Below are 10,260 nucleotides of genomic sequence, written 5' to 3' on the forward strand. Positions count from 1 at the left end.
GGGGTGCGGGGGGGGGAATCTGGCTCCTAGCCAGCTCTAGCCGTGCTCCTAGCTGTGCTCGCTTAAAACAGGAGCCCCTGACCCCTCTCCTTGCCAGCTGCATGCCTTGAGGTGTGCATGTCATGCCCTGAAATCCTCTTGAGTGAAGGGCTGCACATCCTCTCTGAAAGGGGCGAAGGGAGGCAGGTTTGTCAGGGGCTGGGTCCTGCACAGGGCAGACACGGGGAGGATCATGTCGGACAAGGTGGCAGTGGTTGCGAGGGAGCCGCAGGACCAATCCCTGCCAGCGACGGCCTCGCCAGATGGCCCTTCTGGCCTCCTCTGCACAGGAAAGCTGCTCCAGCCCCAGCAAGTGCCTCTTCAAGCCAGCCAGCTGTGCCAGCCCCGCACCCTGGCAGGGAACAGCTTCTGACCGCAGGACCCTCATCACAGTGACGGTGACCTTGGGAACGAGCATGGCCGCCCCACAGCAGACACACACATGCAGCTGAACCCTGCTTTAGATTGGCACAGCTTTTCTCATGCACACCAGGCCTCTGCCAGCTCCTGCGGGGAAGGCTGGGAAGGGATTAAGTAGCTAAGTATCTCACTGGCAAATGAGTATTGCTTTTTTTTTTCCTATTATTCCCCAACTTTGCTTTTATTGTGAACTGTGGAGAATACATGAGCTGATACAGCTGTTATAGCACACTCTCCTAGGGTGAAAAAACATCTTTTTGCCACCAGACCCTATTTTGGCTATCCAAACTAAATAAAGCATCCTAGCAAAAGCGTTTCCTGGAAGAACCACCTCTCTGCTAGGATTTTTGCCAATACAGAAATGTGTTTCATTCTGTCTTCCCTCCCCATCCCCCAATTTCCCACCTGCCGTCTACATCCCTGGCTATCATGACTGCAGGACAAGGATCTGTAGTTTTGGCCTCGTGCAAGAGGATCATAATTGGGTTTTATTTTTCAAAGCCTTGCAGAGTATTTCTGAGCCCGATGGGAGCAGCCGAGGCTGCTGTGGGGCAGGGGGAGACCTGGGAGGGGTTTTCTGAACCTCTCTGTGGGCCTGGAGGTTGGGAACTGAGCCCAAACCCACTCCAAACCCTCCAGTGAAAGAGGTCTCTCCTGCCTGTAAAACCATGTGATGGGTCCAAAAGGGATGGGAAATGCAAAATACCCTGGAGTGCAAGCATGTCCTGCCTGCACGGAGACACGGAGACAGAGCGAGAACAAGTGCATGGCGGTGGGACTAGGTGGATACCATAGCAGGGTTCAGACCCCTTCTCCTGTGGCTAAATATATCTCCACTTGCTCTTTATATATATATGTGTGTGTGTGTGTATCTGTGTGTGTGCATGTATATACTTGTACGCGCACACATTTTATACCTAGCTACTAATACTTGCTGAGGTTTCCCTAAGCAGCCCCCTTGTGTCCCCCCACAGTCCAAGTAGCCATGTGGAGACCCTCTATCACAGCCAGGCCCACAGCTTCTCCTGCAGCCCCCCTCTCCCCGCTCCGTATGTGCTGGGGAGATCCTTCCCCACCCCGGTACTGCTTCCTTTATTATCTCTGCCCAGCTGTGGTTTATAACTTGTTTAAATCTTTTCTAGGAACAGATAGAGATCGCAGTTACCCAGAATCCAAAAACGCAGACAGCTTGAAATGTGGTTAGACTCTGCCCTACTTTCATTGAGCTGAGAGCAAGGCTCAGCCAAGGTGCTCAGGGGAGAGGAGGAGAGAAGGAGAAAAGAGAAAGCCCCAACTCAGCAAACACCCACCCCCCCTTCCTCCCGCCCCAAGAAACAAACCTAGCCCATCCTCCCCAAGCCTGCTGCCTCTGTTCGAACCGCACTGCCTCTCCTCCTGGCTTGCTCGGGACCTGCAGGCAAGCAGGGCACGGAGGCACTAAACCTGGGAGAGATGCTCTCCTGCACCGCAGCGCTTGACACAGGTGCGGGGCATCTCCCCGGGCTGAGAGAGGCGTGAGGGTTTGCCAGTTCAGGGCCATGAGGACGGCAACGCAGCGAGCGCTGCAGATTAAGAGTGAGATGCGTCAGTAGAGTTGTTACCGTCCACGCGCTCACCGACAGCTTTTCCCCACACTCAGTTGCTCCGAGGCCGGGGGAGCAGGAGAAGCGGAAGAGCCGCCTGGGACTTCCCTCCTGTGAGAAATCCCCTCACCGGGAAGTCCACGCTGGGTTGCAGAGCTGCTGCAGGGCTGTGCCGTGCCTCTGCGGCGAGCACGGCTCCCTTGCACCGTCAGGCTCCTCCAACAGCAATACTGCCAGGAACCTGCAGTGACCCGGAAAGGGATACTGCTGAAAAAATGCTGGGAGGCCTTTTTTCTTCTCTCAGTGGTGCCAGCCCATAAGCCCAACCTGCACACAAGGTCGTGTGTTTCCATGCCCGTTTTGCCCGGGGTCGGATTCTGATAACCCTGGGCTTTTCCCACAAGCCCTGAAGGTGTTCAGAGGAGATGGGACTCAGGTGGAGGAGAACATCCACTCACGCTTGCAGATACGTACCTCCAGCTCTGTGACTTTGTCCAAAGTAGGTAATATTCGCTAAGTAATTCCACATATATTACTCCAGCTATGGAACAGTACATAAACGAGCCACTCGCAGCCACTAATATTTTAAGGGCGTTGCTTAATCCTGCTTGGAAGTGCACGTATCAAAGTAAGGATCAGAGCAGCAGCAGGATATTTTTTGCTGGTGCTCTCACTACTGGCAGCAACAGTGAGGTGTTTCAGGAGAAGGGTTTGCTGTGGTCAAGGCGATAGATGCTAAAGAAGGTATCATCTGAAAGATAATATAGTCCAAGACCATTATGGTATTTATTAACAGCATTTACAGGGACTGACTTGGACAGCCTTGGAAGGAAGAATGAAAAAATGCCAGCAAACACATTACATTCTTCTGCAAGAAGTTTTTCATCCTATTGAAAAGCTTTGTTAGAAAGAATGATGAGAATGGTAATAATAAGGCACTATAATTATACCTGATCCTTCTATAATCTCTCTCTCCGCAGAGTTCGGGAGCACTTTACTGCTATTATTGGATTTGAACAGTCCCATCTGGATAACACACGACTGATTTGTTTGCATGGCTTATTTTAGGTATTCCAGCACGTACATTAGAGCTGCCTTCGTATCTGTCCGATTCCCTGCACAGTCTGTAAGAGCAGGAAAAGATTTTCAGCTCCTGTTCTCCACCGCCCTACTCTCCCATCCCAAATCCTTGGACAGCTCTTCATAGAAGTCCAAGGATAAAAGGAGCCATCATTTCTTCCCCACCTAACCCAGTACCGCACAACAAGGGTTACAACCTCAAGGATGGATAGTACCTAGAACATCTGGATTTGCACCGCTATTATTTTAGGCTTGAGATTCAATGAATCCCAAAACAATTCTAGATGCACCTAGAAGTCTATTGGCAAGGACCTGGCACATACCTTGTGCTAATGTACACGCTCTGCGGTCAGAATAGCTGCTAACTTTCGGGCTGAAGCTTTCAAACGAAGGGATTTGCTGTGTGCGCATGTTCCCGGCATGCACAGAACCAGGGAAGGCACGATGGATGCTGGCGTCTTTCTGGACTCAGCATTACTTGCAATGCCATCTCAGTCACAGTGACAGTGCCAAGCTCCCGCCGCAGCTCCCATTCACCGTGGTGTCTAATTGAGCGAGCAGCTCCACTGGAACAGGTTGCCCAGAGAAGCTGTGGATGCCCCGTCCCTGGAAGTGTTCAAGGCCAGGCTGGATGGGGCTTTGAGCAGCCTGGTCTGCTGGGAGGTGTCCCTGCCCATGGCAGGGGGGTGGCAACTAGGTGATTTTTAAGGTCCCTTCTAACCCGAACCGTCCTATGATTCTGTGATTCTATGATCAATGTCAAGAACTTTGCTGGCCCCTTGCAGGAGCTCGTGGGTGTGAAACTGGGCACTTGCTACTTCACTCTGCCAGGGCCAGGAGAAAACAGACACAATTCAAAATAATTCAGCCCACATTTAAAAATGTTATTATAAAAAAAAGAGATTAAAAAAAATAATAAAAGCATGATACTGAAACTATGATTTACATAAACAGAACTGTTTTCATCCTGGCCTGGGCAGGCTGGAGAGTTGGGCAGAGAGGAACCTAATGAAATTCAACAAGGGCAAGTGTAGGGTCCTGCACCTGGGGATGAATAACCCCATGCACCAGTACAGGTTGACCTGCTAGAAAGCAGCTCTGCGGAAAGGGACCTGGAAGTCCTGGTGGACAACAAGTTGACCATGAGCCCATGAGCAGCAATGCACTCTTGTGGCCAAGGCCAATGGTCTCCTGGGGTGCATTAAAAAGAGCGTGGCCAGCAGGTCGAGGGGGGATTATCCTCCCCCTCTACTCTGCCCTGGTGAGGCCACATCTGGAGCACTGTGTCCAGTTCTGGGCTCCCTACTTCAAGAAGGACAAAGAACTGCTGGAGAGAGTCCAGCAGAGGGCTACAAAGATGATCAGGGGACTGGAGCATCTCTTATGAGGAAAGGCTGAGAGACCTGGGTCTGTTTATCCTGGAGAAGAGAAGACTGAGAGGGGATTTCATCAATGCTTATAAATATCTAAAGGGCAGGTGTCAAGAGGATGGGGCCAGACTCTTTTCAGTGGTGCCCAGCAACAGGACAAGGGGCAATGGGGAACAAGGGGCAAACTGGAACACAGGAGATTCCATCTCAAGATGAGGAAAAACTTCTTTAGTTTGAGGGTGACCGAGCACTGGAACAGGCTGCCCAGAGAGGGTGTGGAGTCTCCTTCTTTGGAGATATTCAAAACCCACCTGGTTGTGTTCCCGTGCAACCTGCTCTAGGTGACCCTGCTCTGGCAGGGGGGTTGGACTAGATGATTTCCAGAGGTACCTTCCAACCCCCGCCATTCTGTGATTCGGTGAAATTCACAGCAATTTGTCACTAGCTTACAGTACAGGGAATGTCCCTTTCAGGCTGAATCCCCATAAAACTTAACCATCCTTTAGTTGCTCTCATTGCTTTTTAAGGGATTTTTTTTCTCTCCTGTGAATTGGAGCAGGGTCCCACTTGACCTTATCAGCACGGACAGGTGGGGTTTCCAATGCCTGCCCATCCCCAACGCTGTGGACACATTTTGTTGAGGAGTTTAAAAGGACCCATTAGTCCTGCCTTACGTTTTCCCACAGCTTCATTTTTGGAGTATTGCATCCAGTCTCCTCACTTTCGTTCTCTTAGGTTCTTCAGAGCCGTCTTTGTCAATTTGTTTACTTCTGGTTTATTTTTAAAAGACAAACCCCCAATGGACATAAGCTCTCAAGTCGCTTTTGAAAATGCTGTCTTGTCTGTAAGTGCTTTGTTTGTGATCCTCTCCAATCCTTTAGGCTATTGTTTATGAGCTGGAAGGCATCTGCGCTTGGGCTAATCATGCCGAATGCCAGCAATTCCCCCAGCATGATTTGTTGCAGAAGCCAGTGGGAGCAGGGTTTGTTTTGATTATATTTAGTGTGGAAAACCCACGTTTGCTCACATCAGCCTGACAAAACAAGGCGGGGGCTAATCCAAAATCTTCTGAGAGGGACAACAATCTGGTCATTGGTTTTGGTGGCATCTGGGACCAGCTCAAAGGTCAAGAGCTCTGAAGGCAAGGGTGGTGTCTTGGGAAAGCAGGTAGCCCAGGAGCCAAAAAATTCTTCCTTTAAATGTGTATGTACGTTATTTGCTCTGGGTTGGATGAATCAAACGCAGACCTAGGAGGCTGCCAGTGCTATACGGTGTTTTGCACAGCTTCTTCAAAGCTGTGCAGCTCCTTTCTGACATGAGGACCCCCCAGCCCTGCCCCAACCAGCACGGCTGGGCACAGCCACCCCAGCCGTCACCTCGGGCTGATGCTGACCTCTCCTGATGCCCTCAGCTGACAAGTCAGACTCTTTTCAGACTCTTGCACTCATTCTGGACCATGGTGACGTTTTTCTCCTGTGCTGGTGCTTGCCTCCAGGCATCAGATGGGTGTCTCCATTTTTCCACTCATGAAAGCTGGGAGGAAGCTCCCAAGGGCTGCTCCTGCTGGGGATCTGCCATCAAACCGCTGCCAGGACACGCAACTGCATACTGTATGGGTGGGCGAAGGGGGCTGCCACGTGCAGACACCCCCTCTGCCTCCAGAGGCCCCAGTGCAGGCACCAGGAGCTCCATGCGCACCCAGAGCTCTCAGCACAGCTATTCCCTGCGGAGCAGCTGGATTCGCTGGCCCAGGCTGCAACCCACGCTGTCAAGCCCAAGACTGAGCTTCATCTGGCTTGTTCCCAGCCTCCTGCCATAGCAGAGATGTGCCCAACGAGGCACAGAGCTCAAAGCTCAACCTGCATTCCACCTCTCCCCTATTTCCCACCTCAGCTTTTCCTCCTCTGGAGGTGCTCCATTAATCACCATTAATCCCTTTTTGTACCCACAAACTGATTAGCCTCACCAGTGGCCTGTGGCCGGGACTTCCGCGTTTTGAGCTATACATCGCATGAAGAAATGTCTCCTTTTGTTCCTTTTGAGTCTTGCACTTGAGTATTTCATCAGATGCCTCGGTTTTTTTACGAAAACACACTTTGTCACCTAGACCATGGCATTTAGGCTTCACAGATCTCTGCCGCAGACCTCAGCCATCTCTTTTCCCGGCTGAAAAGTCCCAGTCTATTGAGACAGCCCTTAGACGGGAAGCATTTGGAAGTCCTCTGCTTTGCCTGAATCAAAACCCCAGCTCCGCCAGCCCCAGCTGAGATGAGAAGGCAGCGCGGAGCACGCCGAGACCCGGGCGGCTCTGCAGGGAGGCATCGGGAGTCACAGAGCGGCTCTGCCGCATCTCCCTCTCCTTTGACACCCGCTCTCCCTTTGAACGCTGCCCTCAGTCCCCCGCCTTTGCACCAGGCAGAAACCTCCGGTGCGTGCGGTTATTGTAGCTCTACTGATGCCAAGCATCCAAGGAATTGGTGCAAAACGAACTCCATCGGACAAAACCATCGCATTCCCCTAACCAAGGTATTCTTGTAAATTAACGGGTTTCGCATGTTTGAAGACTAATGATGTAAACACACGTTTTGGGAGAGACATCAGGGTAAGAGTTCAAAACCGAGACCCAGCTGTGTGTACACAGAAGGTTTTATTTTGAAGCTTGCCCACCTAGGAGGAGCTCATTTCCAAACACTGAGGATGCCCAAACGTTAATAAATTTTTTGAAATGTGTTTGCACAAACTTGCGGTTTTCGGTGAATCCTGATCCATCACAGCAGATCCCTAATGGCACACAGACCCTTATGTCAGAGGTAATCAAGTATTATTACAAGAGCTGCTGGCTGTGGGGCCCCTCCTGTGCACGCACATGGGTACATATGGAAGTTATTAGCAAGTTTCAGCGAAGGATTTTGGGAAATTAACCCCTGGGGCCCCAGAGCACCGCTAACAGACAGCTAGTCAGGAGCAGATGAAGAGCAGTTTCCTGCTGGATGCCTGCGGCGTGTTGGGACCGAAATCCAGGCCCTTTGCAGCCCGTTAGAGGAAGCCCCTCTCATGAGGACTAAACTTTTCAACTTCTGCTGTTAGGAAGAAAGATTGAAAAAAACCATCTGCGAGGCTGTATAACTTTCCTCGACAAACTGAAATGAGTCAGCTGGAGAAATGTATAACATAACATATAAAAATGCAAACAATTTTCTTCTATTCCCCCAATGGCGCTCTAGAGGTTGCGAGGAAGTTTGTAATTTCTTTATAAGTCCCTTTAGGAGCCACCAAAAGAAACATTTGGATGCGGGCCACCAGGAGCTGCTCCTACATGGCAGAGGGACCGGTTCAGAGGCAGGGTGATTAAAGCGAACGTCTCCCACTCGTTAATGAAAGCAGCAGGACATTGTTTGCAGTCACCCCGTGGAAGTAAACTCTTAGGGTTTTACTTTGTACATCTTTTTCTCAAGAGCTGATGGAAAAAGGTTTCTCTTCCAACGTCCAAGCAGAAAACAAAGGAGGACTCTGCAAAACCTACTGCAGCCGATGCACTTTTCACAGCCCTTCCCAAATTGGTTTCCTTTCTTGCACCAATCCTGATCTGCGAAGTGACCTCTCCTTGGGAATAATGAGGATACTCACCCATAATGTGCTTTAAACTTCCATAATATAACAATGCTTGGCAGTCATTCACTGCTTTTCATCCACAGATCTCAAATCAATTCGCTACAGCCCTGCATGGAACTGACTGACTTGTAAGACAGAGATGAGCTCTTGCTGTGCAATTAAAAAAAATATATAAATGAGCAAAATAAAGCAGACTTTATTAAAATCCAAACTATTTCCTCCTCCCTCGGTGTGATTTTCCTAAGGCACAATCCTGGCCGCAAACGGGGCTTTTCCGCAGCTCCCAGCCATACAACCCAAGATGCTCGTTTTTGGCCAAATGAGAGCAGTTCATAGCCAGGTCAGAGCAATCCAGTTCGAAAGCTCTTCCCTCAGTGAGCTATAACCACAGCCATAAAACAGAAGCATTCCTGTGCTCGGTTATAAACGTGGAAGAAATTAGCCCGCTCCTTCCCCGCTTCCTGGGAAGGTGGGAAGGCAGCCAAGGGATCTCGGTGACAACACCCCCAAGGAAGAAAAGGACTGAGGGGACGGGCAGGGTGCCCGGGGAGGCAGAGCCGGACCCGCTTCTCCTGAGGCAGGCAGAGAGGGAGGGCAGCCATGCGGCAGACCTCGCTGAGGCAGGGGCTTCACCCGACAGCCAGGGCACGGTACCAAAACACAGGTGCCCGGAGCCACCTGAGATGCCCACAGGGGCTGGCGGGGTGGGTGTAGGAGCTACAGGAGACTTGCGCTCTGCTGGAGTTCTGCCCAAAGGGCATTGAGAGCGAGCAATGACATGGTCTCCGAGCCCAGGCCAAATCCAAGGCAGGCAGCAGCACCCAGGGCACATGTATGACCCAGGAACGCTCCGTGTAGTGTGGGGGAAGGAGGAGGGAAGTGGTTTTCCATCCACTAACATGCCACAGCACTTGGCTGGCACTGCCCCCATCCTGGTCCCTCTGCAGAGGGCTTTGCAGGCACAGCAGTGACACCACCACCACCTCCTCCATGGCCAGTCCCACCTCCCTGCCCTATGAAAATACATGACCACAGACTTGTCCAGGGAAAGGGACCCCAGAACATCTCTAGTCCAACCTGGGACTCACACCAGGGCCAGCTCTGAGGTCACACCAGGTTGCTCCAGGCTTGTCTGAGTTGTGGTCTTGAAACTTCCAAGTGTGGAGACTGTACCTCTCTGAGCAACCTGCCCCCTCACGACTGCCCTCAAGGCCTCCTCATAGCCAGCCTGGACTTATTTCCCCTACATCTGCCATGGACCACCGTGGTGAGCCTGGCTCCCCGCTGACCTCCTCGCAGGTACAGGCAGGCTGCTCTTAGGTCCTTCCGAAGCCATCTCCTCTCCAGGCTGAACGAGCCCAGTTGCCTCAGCCTCTCCTCACAGGCCGAGTGCTCTGGCCCCCTGAGCTTCTTGGGGTCATCCCTCCTCCCAGTCTCACTCCAATTTATTGCAGTGTTCTTGCACCAGGGAGCCCCAAACTGGACGCGATACTGCAACTGGGGTCTAAGGAGCGGTGAGTAGAGAGAGGTAATGGCTCCCCTCGTCTGCTGGTGGTGCTCCTGCTAATGCAGCCCAGGATGATGGTGGCCTTTGCTGCCGGACAGCCTGCAGGAGGATTCAGCTTCACTGTTTGCCAAGACCCCCGGCCCTCGCACGGGTTACAGTGGTCAGACAGGGCTGCTTCAAGACCTGGAGACACCAATAACCCTGAGCAACAGGGTGTGTGTTTGAGCAGGGGATGCACAGGACTATTCTCTCAGCGGGGCAGGGGGGGCTGGACCCCAGCTCCCTTCAGGACACTGCCTGGGGTAATGCAGGGCACCCCAGCCCTCACCCAGGGCATCACAGCCTGACTTGGGCATCTCATGGGTTCCAATTCACCACCTTTAATGGAGCCAGTGATGGTGACGGATGCAATTACCTGCTTAGCTTTTTGCCCTGGCCCCGCACGAGATTACAGTTCCAGCAGCAAGCAACACCATACCCACGCGTCAGCCACCACAGCGCATGTGAAACCTGCGATAGTGAATGATCCCAGATCGTTCTTTTGTGCTGGGCTGAGCGCCGCAGTAGCTGCAGGGCCACCCAGCCACCCCTGGCCTCACTGGGACCAGGAGAAGCAGGCGTCAGGGAGAAGATGGCCACTTCTCTGGCA

Source organism: Chroicocephalus ridibundus, chromosome 1, assembly GCF_963924245.1.
Source record: "Chroicocephalus ridibundus chromosome 1, bChrRid1.1, whole genome shotgun sequence".
NCBI classification, from domain to species: Eukaryota; Metazoa; Chordata; class Aves; order Charadriiformes; family Laridae; genus Chroicocephalus; species Chroicocephalus ridibundus.